Raw genomic sequence first — 12,430 nt, forward strand, 5'->3', positions numbered from 1 at the left:
TAGGCCAGCTCTCAGGGCCCTCTAGGCTGCCTTCTGATTTCTGCTATTTTAATGGCAGGAACAATGGAATTAGCAATTCATCCTTAAGGCAGGTGCTCACAGAGCCAGCCCCTCAGGACAATGCTGGCTCAGAGCAAAGGGGTCTTTAAGGCTCTTGGCAGGGGTGGGGATGGTGTCGGCCAACACAAATTTCTCCCTCCAGAATCATTTTTAGGAGCTCTGACTGGAAGTGAAGCACCAGAGATGGAAGGAGTTATAGCCGGGGGGCGCCTGGGTAGTTCAGTCGGCTAAGCTAAGCTTCCGACTTCAGCTCAGGTGGTGATCTCGCGACTCGGGAGTTCCAACCCCGCATCAGGCTCTGTGCTGACAGCTCGGAGCCTGGAGCCTGCTTCGTTATGTCTCCCTCTCTCTCTCTGCCCCTCCCCTGCTCGCTCTCTGTCTCTCTGTCTCTCTCTCTCAAAAATAATTAAACATTACAGACATTAAAAACAAAAAGGTCACAGCCCACTTGCACAAAGGGAAGGCTGCTCTGAGGGGTGAGGGCGAGAGCATTGTCTGTGGAGGGTCCGTTGCATGTACAGTAGTCGTAGTCATAGTAGTAGATGCTCAGGAAGCTCCATTCCCATCCTTCCTCGTTTCCTCCTAGCCTTCTGGAAGGGGCCATCCTAGCCCCATCCTGAGGCACTGCTCTTTCTTTTCTGATGATCGCAAGCTCTGTGATTTCCTTCGCCTCTCTCTTCATTTTGCCAGAATTCTCTCTCTGCCTCTGGAGCTATTTGCCCTGGGGCTCCAATCTGCAGGACCCAGAAGGCGTTGCCTCTGAGCTCCTTGGCCTCAGGGAAGTTGGCTCAGCCTGGGAAGCAAACATGTAATAGAAAGTAGAGCATTTTCTCCTCCGTGCAGGGTCAGCAGGAGAGAGGGAAGACGGCCTCGACCACTGTGCATTTGGACTGAGGCATCGCATCATCGGGGCGGTCGAGGGGTGCAGCCTTCACACCTCCCCTTGGTCTACCTGGAGCAGGTAGGGCCAACCCCACTTTTACTGAGATGTGGAAATGATGGGAAGGAAGGGAAGACCCAGGACTAGGAAGTGTGGTGTTTTGTTTTTTGTTTTTTCAGAACTGTTGGAGGTAGGGACAGGGACAGGGAGAAGTACAATCGGCCCGGGATTGGTTTATTTTCATTGCTTTTAAAAATCATGTGAATAATACATGTTCATTGAAAAAAAAAAATAGAAAGCACAGATAAGCCAAGAGAAGACAAATCATCTGTTAACATCTTGGCAAATAGCCCGTTTCTATGCTTAGATCACAGAGAATACTTTTGTTTCATCAATAAAATGTTTTCTTGCTGTACGTTGCTTTAAAACCTGCCATCTTGGGCTCCTGGCTGGCTCAGTCTGTGGAACGTGCGACTCTTGACTTCGGCTCAGGTCATGATCTCACTTTGTGAGATTGAGCTCTGCATTGGGCTCTGCGCTGACGGCACGGAGCCTGCTTAGGATTCTCTCTTCCTCTCTCTCTCTGCCCCTCCCCCGTGCTCGCTTGCTCTCTCTCTCAAAATAAATAAATAAACTTTTAAAATAAATAAATAAAACCTGCTTTCTTGTCTTTTTTAACAGAAAAATATACTAGGACATCTTTTCAGGCCAGCAGATAAGTATATTTAATTTGCATGGATGTTATGGGCTCTGCGGTATTAAACTAGTGGTTGGGACTTGCCCCTGTCATTCTGTCTTTTGTCAGCAGCGAAAATGACCTGGGTGCCTGCACCGGGCTTGGGACTGGACATTGGTCCTTGGGCGGCTGGGGAAGGTTAAAGTCTAGCAAGGCACAGAGCTGTTGCAGAATAAGGACATGCCTTCCCAACAGAACCCTGATGATCTTGACCCCTTTGGCCCCTGACACAGGAGAATACCAGCGGATGAGGCGGGGACGAACAGAGGGCAAGGCCACATGGAGAGAGAGGTACAAGTGCGGTATGTGGGAGCCAAGGTTGCACAGTGGCTAAGCCCATAGTCTCTGGAGTCTGACAAGGATCTGGCTACCAATCCTGGCTCTGGTACAACCAGCTGTGTGATCTGGATCAAGTTACTTAACCTCTCTGAGCCTCCATTTTTGCACCTGTAAATCATAGCGGCACATATCTTATCAAGTTTGTGAAAATGAAGTCAGATGATACATGTAAAGCACTTGGCAAATTGCACTGCATGCACCCAATTGATGGTAGCCAGAGTTATTTTGATCATTATTAGGTAAGTGGGCCTGGAGAGCTGGGGGACAGCTGCACATAGAAGATGAATGTGTATTTCCCCAAGTCCACAGCTATGGCTGAGTTTTTTTGTGTAGGGCCAGGTGTGGGTGTGGGTAGTTGGGATCTAGAGAGGAAGTAATGGGGCCGGGGGTTGGAGAGTGAGGGCTTATAATCATAGCTCCTCTGAAATCAGGTAAAGGCTCTGGTCACCCTTCCACTTAAGGAATATGTTGGATTTGTCCATATCGCACCTCCCTCCCTGATACTGTGCTTGTAAAGGTCCCCGGGGTGGGGGTGGGGGTGCAGGGCATGGTTCTCAACCTGGATAATAAGAACAGAGGTCGCGATGTCTGCACCTGTGTTTGTGCAGGTGAGGGAGAGAGGGTTGTATTCAGCAGGAGGATCCTGGCGAAGGGACTAGGTGGAGAGGGCGTGGTGATTGGAGGATCGCTGCCTGGCTGCCAGACCACCTCTCCAGTGAGCAGAAGGGGGCGGGCACTGTGACCTTGAGCAACTAGGGACCTGATGGTCAACTGGATCCACCCTCCCGGGGAGCAGGTACCCCGCTGGCCTTGCCTGCACACCGGCAGCCTTGGCCCTGGACCAGCACCCCCCACCCAACCCTCGTCCCTTTCCCGTATGGCTACTAATGAGGAGCAGGTTCTCCAAGGGCAGAGGGCTGTGCTCTCAGCAGTTGGGTTGGTGGTAGATGATCAAGAGTGAGAGTGTGTCTGCCTGTGTTCTTTTAACTTCTCCAGAAAGGTCACCAAGGGGTCTCCATTACAAGCGGTCTTGAGCCCAGTATGATTTTCTCCTACAATTGAATCTACTCCCTGGATGGCCTCCAGTGTTCAAGCTGATGACAATCGCCTGTCTTTGCAATTGATTTCCTGGAAGCGGCTGGCCAGCCAGCAGCCACATGATGGATATGTGCTGGGGGACTGGTGCGGCCGAGCGGGGCATAGGAGCTGTAAGCAACGCCCCCCCCCCCCCCCACACACACACACAGACACACATCATGGCAGGGTCTGTCAAATGTAGGACGCCTGCACTTCTGCCCACTCACTCCGCCTTGAGGTAGCAACGCCCAGAGAACTATTCACACATGTGCACCGAGAGGCATGGGCAAGGATGCTGGCTACAGAATTGTTTGCGTGGAAAAAAATTGGAGCCGCCCTTATCTGTTCATGCGGGATGGGAGGAGCTGCCACATTCTGAATGTGAAGGGCATCCCTTGGGATTGTGCAGAGGCACTATTTACCATAAAATCCTTTTGACTCCTGCTTCCCAGAGTTGGGCGGGCAACGGGGACCCTGAGTGAGGGTGTGAGTGGAAAGGGTAGGATTGAATCGGCCGTGTTACATCCATTCAGACAATATGACGCAGACGCTTTTAAAAAACAACCAACAAGGATGCCCCGTGTATGTTGACATGAGAAGATGTCCAGGATATACTGTTATGGGGAGAAAATTGCAGAGCGATATGGTCAACAGGAGAGTATATGCGTAAAAGCAAGGAAAAACAAAGATCCTGGCACCCTGCACATGCGTGCATGGATGTACCTGCGCGTGTGTGTAAATGCTTAGTAAAAGCCTGTGATGACACACAGCAAACTGCTAATACAGGTCACTGCCAGGGAAAGCAGTGATAATTGATGAGAGATGGGAATAAAAGGAACTTTTCACTTTTTTCTTTCTTTACCTCTGTGTTCCCCCCCCTTTTTTTTTTTTTTTTATGGAAAGCAAAAAGGGTAGTGTAAAAAAAAGTGCCCTCCTTTTCCGTGTGCTGCTTGCCTAACTCACTCATACACCACAGCCTCCACCAAATTCCTGTTCCTTACCATCCTCTTTGGGACAGTGAGTCCCTCCAAGGTCCCTCAGCTTTTCCTCTCAAAGGGGAAATCCTGGGCAGGAGACCTGGGCACTGCCTGGACTCCCATCAAAAGGCCCCCGGGACACTGGAGGGGAACGGACAGGAGCCCGACATCTGTCCTGGACCTCTGACCCAAGTCCAGTGGGGGTCATGTTTTCCAGGAGACACTGCAGACACAGCCCGTGGGGATGTGAAGGCCCTTCTCTGCAGATGTGCAGCAGGGGAAACACGTGGGAAGGACCCCAACAAGGCTGAGGGGGCTCGGAGGGTAGAGCTGTGTCAAATAAAGCCCCTTTTTCTGGGGGGGGGGGGGCGCGAGTGTCAAGCCAGGCCCTGTATGCCCACCTGGCCTACTTGTAGGCCCAGCCCCCAAGCCCAGAAGGCTTTGCTTCCTCCCTCCTGTTCTTGAAGGAAGCACAGGGAATGAGGGCAGGACACATGGATCACACACCTCTTCTGTGCCAGGAGCCTACCTAGGTTCTCAACACTTAGCTCATTCACACCTTTTCACCACGCCACCCATAGATGAGGCCCACAGACACAGGGGTGGGTGTTGCTTGGCCACACGGCCACACAGCAAACACGGGGTTAAGATCTGCGTCCAGGTCCCTCTGGTCCCACCACACCTCGGTGCAGCCTCACAGCTCAGCAGGCTTCAAGGAGGGTGTGCTTGGCACTCACTCCTGGAGAGCAGAGAAAACAGTGATGGAGGGAGCCAGGGGTAAGGACCTAGGCTGGGCAAGGAGCCCAAGGGGGAAACCGGCCTCCAGGGTCTCCCGAGGGCTCCTGGAACCTCTCTACCCAGCTCAAGGGGGTTGCTTCCAGGGATCCTCCTGGCGTGTGCTGGCTTCACTTACCTAGCTGAGACCCTGCTCCATCGGAGGTGGGGCAGGCCGGGCTTTGCCCGCCTCATGGATTTACCAGTCTTTCCTCTGGCATCCCCTTTCCTGGACACATGGGCAGGACCCCTTCTTCTAAACTCTCACCCCTTCCTGCCAAAACCTTTTAGCCAAGATTGGGTTTTTCCATGAGAGCAAATCAGCAAAATCTGATGGCTAGTATGGCTCAGATCCCAGCTCTGCCATCACTAGCCATGCGACCTAAGGGTGTCTCTGAACATCTCCACACGTCAGTGTCTTCCTCTGTGAAATGGGGATGGTGGTAGTTTTCGCCAGCATCACCACAAGCCAGTACTCAGAACAACTCCTGGCTGCCGGTTCATGCTCTGTATGTCTTCACTTTTACTGTCTCTCTTCCTCCGTGGGCCTCGTGAAGGGTAGGTCATCCTGTAGACCCAAGCCTGGGCGGAAATCCGAGTGGGCTGGATGGAAACTAGCCCATGGGCCTAATGAACTGCCATATGGTGCTTTTCTCAGAGCCGTATAAGGGAAGAACAAGTTCATATGCCAGGTGGGGAGATGACGGAGGCCAAGAAGGGAAATAACAGAGACACGTTTTAAAACGCTCCGTTTCTTGCTCCCTATCTTTCTCCAAAGCTGTGACCTCCCATAACTCCCTGTCAGGTTTGTGGGACTCCACCCGGGGAGGGCAGAGAGGTGGGGTCTTTTCTATAGGCAGCCGTAGGAAGAGGAATTCCCCCCAGCATCTTGTGGAAAAGCCCCACTGGGAGGGGGTGGGGCAGCTGGGGGAGGGGGAGGCAGTGGACAATAGCCAGCCTGTCCTCAGGGAGATGCAAAGGGCCTGGTGCACTCAGTAGCTCAACCACCAACAGGTCCTGCAAGGATGCCTGATAGCAACTGTGGGCAAAGCCAACGTGAACATCTCTAGCAGCTAGCTTTCTTTCTCCCTGCAAGAGGCCCTTAAAGAAATGACGCGTTTCCTAGTAAAAATAATAATGATAATAACAACAACAACAACAACAACACTCAGAACCCTCACAGCTGGCCCTAATCCCTTTTCTGGAACATTTGTATTGATTTGCCTTCCCCACCAGGCTGCCCCTGAGGATGAGACTCTCTGTCCTGCTCACCACCGTGTCCTGATGCGCTGTGCCTGAACAAACGATTGATAAGTATTTGTGGACAGAATGATGGAAGGAGGGATCTGAAAACCTGGGAGCCCTCCCCGAGGGCTCCCATGTGCGAAAGGGCCTCCCATTATATGCTTTGATGGCACTTGGCTCTTCTCATGACTCTCATCGCATTTTGCAATTACTATGAATCTGTGGAAATACTATGTTGATGCCAGTCTCTCTCTGAAGCCTGCGTCTGTTTTCTCATTGCCTCCCTTGTGCCTGGTACAGGGTCTTGTACAGAGCTGGTGCTCTGCGAAGAGCAGCTGTAGGAGTGAATGAATGAATGAAGACAAGGCAAAGGCCCTCGGAGGCTTTCCATGGTCACCACGGGCTCAGGTGACTCTGGCTCTTTTAGAGCAATGAGAAGCAATGGAATGGGAGTGCTTTGTGGCATGGCTTCTGGGGTTCAAACCCAGTCGGTTGTCACTAGCTGTGTGACCTTGGATTGGTTACTTAACCTCTCTGTGTGTGGCCTTGCTCATTTGCACAGTGGGAATAGTAATAGCACTCACTTCATAGGCTTTATGAGGATTAAATGAGTCATATATGGAGAGTGCTTACAGGGATGCCTGCCATATGTTAAGCACTACCAAAGGTTATGTCTTATTGTTACCAGAGTGCCTAGCAATGGGGTTCCTCTTGCTTGAACCCTGGACTCTGTCCAAGGATCAGCTTCTGGAGAGTTCTCGCTAGTATACTTGGGTAAGCACTAGACCCAAGGAAGTAGCCCAGGGTTTCCATTTGGATTGACTCTCCCAGGATTTGTCATCCCACCTGCCGGAGTCCTCAGTGACGGTCACATGCAGTGTGCATTCAGGGGTCTGGCTCCCACCTGGCCTGGCTCCCACCCCTCTGCTCCCCACCGCAAGGAGCTGGCACTTCTGGCCTTCCCTCACCACCCGCCTGGCATGGAGCTGACTCACCGCCAGGAGGGGTGGTGATTAGCATGCAGGGCAGGTACTGGGAGGAAAGCTGTCTCCATGCAACAGCTCTTGATGTGTTTCTCTGATTAATGTGGCAGAGAGAACATTGCAGCTTTTTCCTGAATGGTCGCCACGTGGAGCCGGAGTCATTAGCATCACGTCTCCCGCTTGCCATGACCTGCTGACCACCCTAAGTAGATAAAAATGAAAATGGCCAAGACAGCTGCAAGGCTCAGAAACAAACTGCCTGGTGGCTCTGCAGAGTCTTTTATGTGGAAGCTTTCCGGAACAGCCCCGCCTTCCCCATCCTCTCAAACCCCTGTAAAGCCGTCCTGAAAGTTTCTGCTTCTCTAACTGCTGGTCCCCGGTGAGGGCAGAACCCCTTTCTCGGGAACAGAGCCCAAGTGTGAGCGGCCCCCACCACAGGTGTGCGCTCCAGGTGAAAGAAGATGGGAGGAGGGAAAGGGCTTCTAGGCAGAGGGGCCAGACTGGGCAAAGGATGGGAGAGAGCTGGAGCCCTGAGGCGTCTGTGCAGGGGCAGAGGAGGTGGGCGGGGTGGAGACTGGGGACCCAGACTTTATCCTGAGGGCAACGGAGAGTTAGCTGGGGTGGAGGGAGGGTATCTTGCACAGTGTGCAACGGGGCATTGTAAAAGTCCCTCCATCCCAGCGTGATGGATGTTGGGGGCCCAGCGTGGAAACGGGAGAACGGTTAGGAGGCCGTTGCCAGAATCCAGGCAGGTGATGATTCTGCCTCGAATTAACACGGCACCTTCCTCAGTGCTCTTCCCCCAGTCTGGGAGTTGGAGCATCGATCCGCAGTTTCTGGAGGACAAAATCTGAGACAACCGACGGCCACCTGACAGCCTCCCAAGGATGGGAGTGATGGTAGGAGGTTTGTCTTTGCTTTTGCCTCGGCTCTGTGGGGTGGGAGTCGGATTGCCATAGCATTCTGAGTCACCGGTTTTGGCTTTTTTTTTTGTTTTCTAAGCTGCCCCTCTCCTTCTCCGGGCCTCAGTTTCCCCAGCCAGGCCGTGGGGGTGGGGCAAGGAGCCGGAGACTGGCTCCCGGGCTCCCTGGGAAGAACCGTGCTCAGCAAGCGGGAGCCCATGCCAGCTCCACACCCCATCACTGCACCTCTGCCGCCGCCCCCTCCACCGTCAGCCAGCCCCACGGCAGCCACTTGCCAGAAAGCAGGCCCGTGCACTCAGCCCAGGCTGGAAGGGAATGAGCAATGGCCCTAATTGCGGAGCCGGCAGGAGAGGCCGGGAGGAGGCAGCGGAGAGAGAGAAATCATCTTGCGCTGCGCCAATTACTGATCAGCTGGGACATAATTGTGGGGCTGCCATCCCGGCTGCTGGAGGTACCAGGCCTCCCTCTCGTTAATCAACGATAATCCAGAATTACGACCCTTAATGACTTGCAAAGACACTTATGCACACACGCACACATGCTCTCACACGGACACAAGTAATTGATAATCAACCATGTAATTTGAGGCAATAATTCTGTCCGGGCCAGATGACAGGCTCCACCCTGCCAGCAGAACAGAACCCAAATCACAGCCCCACCGCTGCGATGGGGGGCAGCCTCCCTGGGGAAGGGAGGCTCCTTCCTGTCTCTAGAGTGGGTGCTGAGGGGGCCTCCAGTTGTCTCTAGGCCGTAGGAGTACAGGGAGGTTTTGTTTGTTTGTTTCCCACTTTTACTTGTCTGTATTTTCTAACTTTTGCACATCATTATTTGTAACATTTGCAAACCTCATTGCCGCCGTCATCCCTCACTCGTGGCCCTAAACCAACGGTCTCAAACTTCAGTCCACGTTCACGTCACCTAGAGAGATGGTTAAAAATGTGGACTTCTGGGCTCCACCCCAGGAGATTTAGACCAAAACATGGTGTGGGACCCAGGAATTGCATATTTAATAAGTGCCCCAAGTGATTTGGGTACGACGATCCACACACCATACTTAGAGAACTAACACTCTAAACCAGTGACTCTTGATCCTGGCTCCACGTGGAAATCACCCCAGAGCTTTCAGGAAATTCTGATGCCTGGGCTTGACCTAAGTGGGCTCAGCCGGCATCTGTCCTCCCAACCTGTCCTGTTCTCTTTACCTTGGGAACCGCTACCAGAGTCCTCTCAAACTTGAACATACATATGGACCACTGGGCGTTTGTTAAAAGGCAAAATCTTGGAGTGGGGAGGGGAGCCCTGCGTTCCTAAACACATTCCAGGAGGGGCGCCTGGGTGGCTCAGTCAGTTAAGCGTCCGACTTCAGCTCAGGTCACGATCTCGTGGTCCGTGAGTTCGAGCCCTGCGTCAGGCTCTGTGCTGACAGCTCAGAGCCCGGAGCCTGTTTCCGATTCTGTGTCTCCCTCTCTCTCTGACCCTCCCCCGTTCATGCTCTGTCTCTCTCTGTCTCAAAAATAAATAAACGTTAAAAAAATAATAAAAAAAAAAAAACACATCCCAGGAGATGATGATGGTGCCGGTCCTGGAGAAGTAAGACTCTCTCATCCTTTGCTCTAGGCCCAAGCACGTGAAGTCAGGTGCCAGAAAGTCCTGTTTATGAAGCTCTTCTTCTGGGAAAGGCCATGTGGTCTGCAAAAGTGAATCTGCCCCCAGTTTTGTTTCGGTGGCGGACTGCCTGCAAGTCACATGTTAGGTTCTTATAGATGCCTGAGAACAAGACAGGCTTAGGCTGATCTGCAGACCGTGCGACTCTTGATCTCGGGGTTGTGAGTTCGAGCCCCACGTCGGGCATAGAGCTCACTTTTTAAAAAGGTAGGGGGGGCAGCGCGTGGGTGGCTCAGTTGGCCAAGCGTCAGACTTCCGCACAGGTCGTGATGAGTTCAGGCACCCCGTCGAGCTCTCTGCTGTCAGTGCCGAGCCGCTTCGGATCCTCTGTCCTCCCTCTCTCTCTGACCCCCTCCCCCACTCTCTATCTCTCAAAAATAAATACGCATTAAAAAATTGTTTTTAATTAAAAAAAAAAAAAAAAAAAAGACAAGCTTAGGCTAACTTAGGTGCTGGGGCCCTAGGAAGCAGGAAACATTGGTGCCTGCCCTCAAGGAAACAAGATACAATAAATTCTTGCAAACACGAAGGTGTCACTGGGCAGGAGGGCCTGGTAAGACAAAACATGGGCATGTGCTTTGTATCAGGGGTCTAGCAGGCTTCATAAGAGTGTCATGGGTCAGGCCCAGGGGCTGAGAGAAAGGCAGTGAGGAGGCTGGGGACGGTAGTCAGTGTCCCGCGATGGCCACAAGCATCTTCCGTTCTGGTACGCGCCCTTCGCCACACCCTTCAGGGGGAGAAATCTGTTTCCCCTCCTCCTGAATCCAGGCTGACCCCGTGACTTAATTTGACCAGCAGAACGTGGTAGAAGTGACAGTGTGCCAGCTGGCCCCTACGGAGCCCAGCAGCTTCTGTTTTCATTCCTTTGGAAGCCAGCTGCCACGTAAGAAATCCAACTACCCTGAAGCCACCATGCCGGCCACATGGACAGGCCATGTGGAGGAAGGCTGAGGTGCCAGGCGTGTAAATGAAGCCTTCTGGGCCCTTCCCTCCCAGCCCAGCGGGCAGCCGAATGCAAACGAGTGACCCCAGGTAACTCATGTACGGAGAACCACCGAGGCGGGCCCTGCCTAAATTCCTGACTCACGAAATCACGAGAAAGAATAAACTAACTTTTCTAGTTGATTGTTCCACGGCGATAGATTGCCGAAACACTTGGGTTCTCGTCTCAGTTCGGACACTCGCAGGCGAGATCAGTAAGCTTGCCGGCCCTGTTTTCTGGCCTGCAAGATGGCGGGCAGGTGAGATCATGCATCCAAACCCCCGCGCGCGGGGCCTGGCACACTGCTCGTGCTCATACCAAGAATGTATGATTGTTAGCGAGGTGGTGCCAAGATGCCCACATCCGGCTCCACCCTAAGTGACGGCCATTCGGATCATATCGTCCCACGTCCTCGCATGAGTGGCCATCATTCTCCTCTAATGGGAATGGCCTGTCACCAGGGTGACACCTTGGCTAAGAGCCGTGGCTTCTGAGCCAGACAAGCGTGGACACAAGCCCTTCTCTGCCAGTTTCTAGCTTTGTGACCTCACACAAGTTATTTAAAGTCATTGAACCTTGGTTTCTTCACCTGAAAAGTGAGGCAGTCAGACCAGCTCCTTCTCTGGGAAGCCTACCCTGATTAACCTCTCCCCACCCCTTTTCTCTAAATAGAGCTTTGTCATATCCTGCTTATAAGACAGGTGCTAATTTCTGAACTTTCAGAAGAGGGCTGAAATGAACTATATTGGATGGCAAGAGGGGGTAGGGGACCCTTGATCATACTTTGTTCATAAATATAGCTCCTCATTATTGAGTCCAAGAGTTTGCCACTTGATTTGCATGCACTGTCCTCACGGCACGCCTGTGAAGGAAGTCCTGTTACCAACCACTCTCACCTGAGAAGTTGGGTGGGGTCTTGACGAGGATTTGCTTCCGTGTCGGTTGTGTTTGTGTGTGTGGACACCGTTCCTTCTCCCTACATACCTTATGGACTAGAAACAAAATATGCCAGGGAAATATTTACACAAATCAAAGTGGATGATTTCTCGTCTAACTCACCCCCCACCCACCCTACCTTTGGAGTACGTCCAGCAGTGGACACTCTCTCACCAACTTTGCCACCATCACCCTGGTCCCAGCCATCATTCCTTGTCCACATCCCTCCCATAGCCTGGGCCCCCTGCTCTCCCACTCTTACTCCCTGCAGAATGAGCCTGTTCAAGTGCCAGACAGATGATGTCACTTGTCTGCTCAAAACCCTGCATGGCTCCCAGCTCACTCAGGGTAAACACCAGTGTCCTCATGATGGCCCTCAGAGCCTGATGTCACCCGCCCCTCCTCATTCTCTCTCTGACATATGTCCTATTCTTCTCCCTTGTTGTCTCCAGGACAGCCTCCCTGTCAACAGGCATGTTCTTGCCTCAGGGCCTTTGCACCTGCCATTTCCTCTGCTTGGGACCCTCTTCTACCGAGTAACTACATGCTTCACTCCCTCACTTTCTGTAGATCTTTACTTAAATGTCACCTTCTTACCACAACATTCCCTGACCACGTTACTAAAACTTGGCCCCCATCCTGGGACACACAAAACGCCTCGTCTACTTTGGCTTTCCCCATAGCACACGTTACCATCAAACATGTTTATGCCACTTGTTTATTTACTTCTCTGTCCCATGCCCCCACCACACATGCACACACACACTCACACTCACACACACCCAGGCATGTAAACCCTCATTGGGCAAGGATTTGTGTCTGTTTCGTTTACTGCTATTGTCCCGATACCTCG

The 12,430-nt window shown here is 52.5% G+C and overlaps 1 long non-coding RNA gene across 7 annotated transcripts in view; it reads left to right on the top strand.

The window, feature by feature from the left end:
• LOC147579812 (uncharacterized) overlaps nucleotides 1–8,930 on the top strand; it is a 29,223-nt gene extending 20,293 nt beyond the window's left edge. For 5 of the 7 annotated variants that reach the window (XR_015252146.1, XR_015252148.1, XR_015252147.1 and 2 more), the window contains 3 exons: nucleotides 904–1,021; nucleotides 1,622–1,967; nucleotides 3,012–3,953. This is a non-coding gene — a long non-coding RNA (uncharacterized LOC147579812). Of the gene's footprint in view, nucleotides 1–903; nucleotides 1,022–1,621; nucleotides 1,968–3,011; nucleotides 3,954–6,079; nucleotides 6,497–7,181; nucleotides 7,523–7,863; nucleotides 7,971–8,073 lie in introns of those variants that run through there. The other 2 variants (XR_015252145.1, XR_015252143.1) reach the window with 2 other exon arrangements.
• Nucleotides 8,931–12,430: the final 3,500 nt, after the last annotated feature.

The sequence above is a fragment of the Puma concolor genome, chromosome B3 (genome assembly GCF_028749965.1).
Source record: "Puma concolor isolate L17-30 chromosome B3, mPumCon1.1.hap2, whole genome shotgun sequence".
Lineage (NCBI taxonomy): Eukaryota > Metazoa > Chordata > Mammalia > Carnivora > Felidae > Puma > Puma concolor.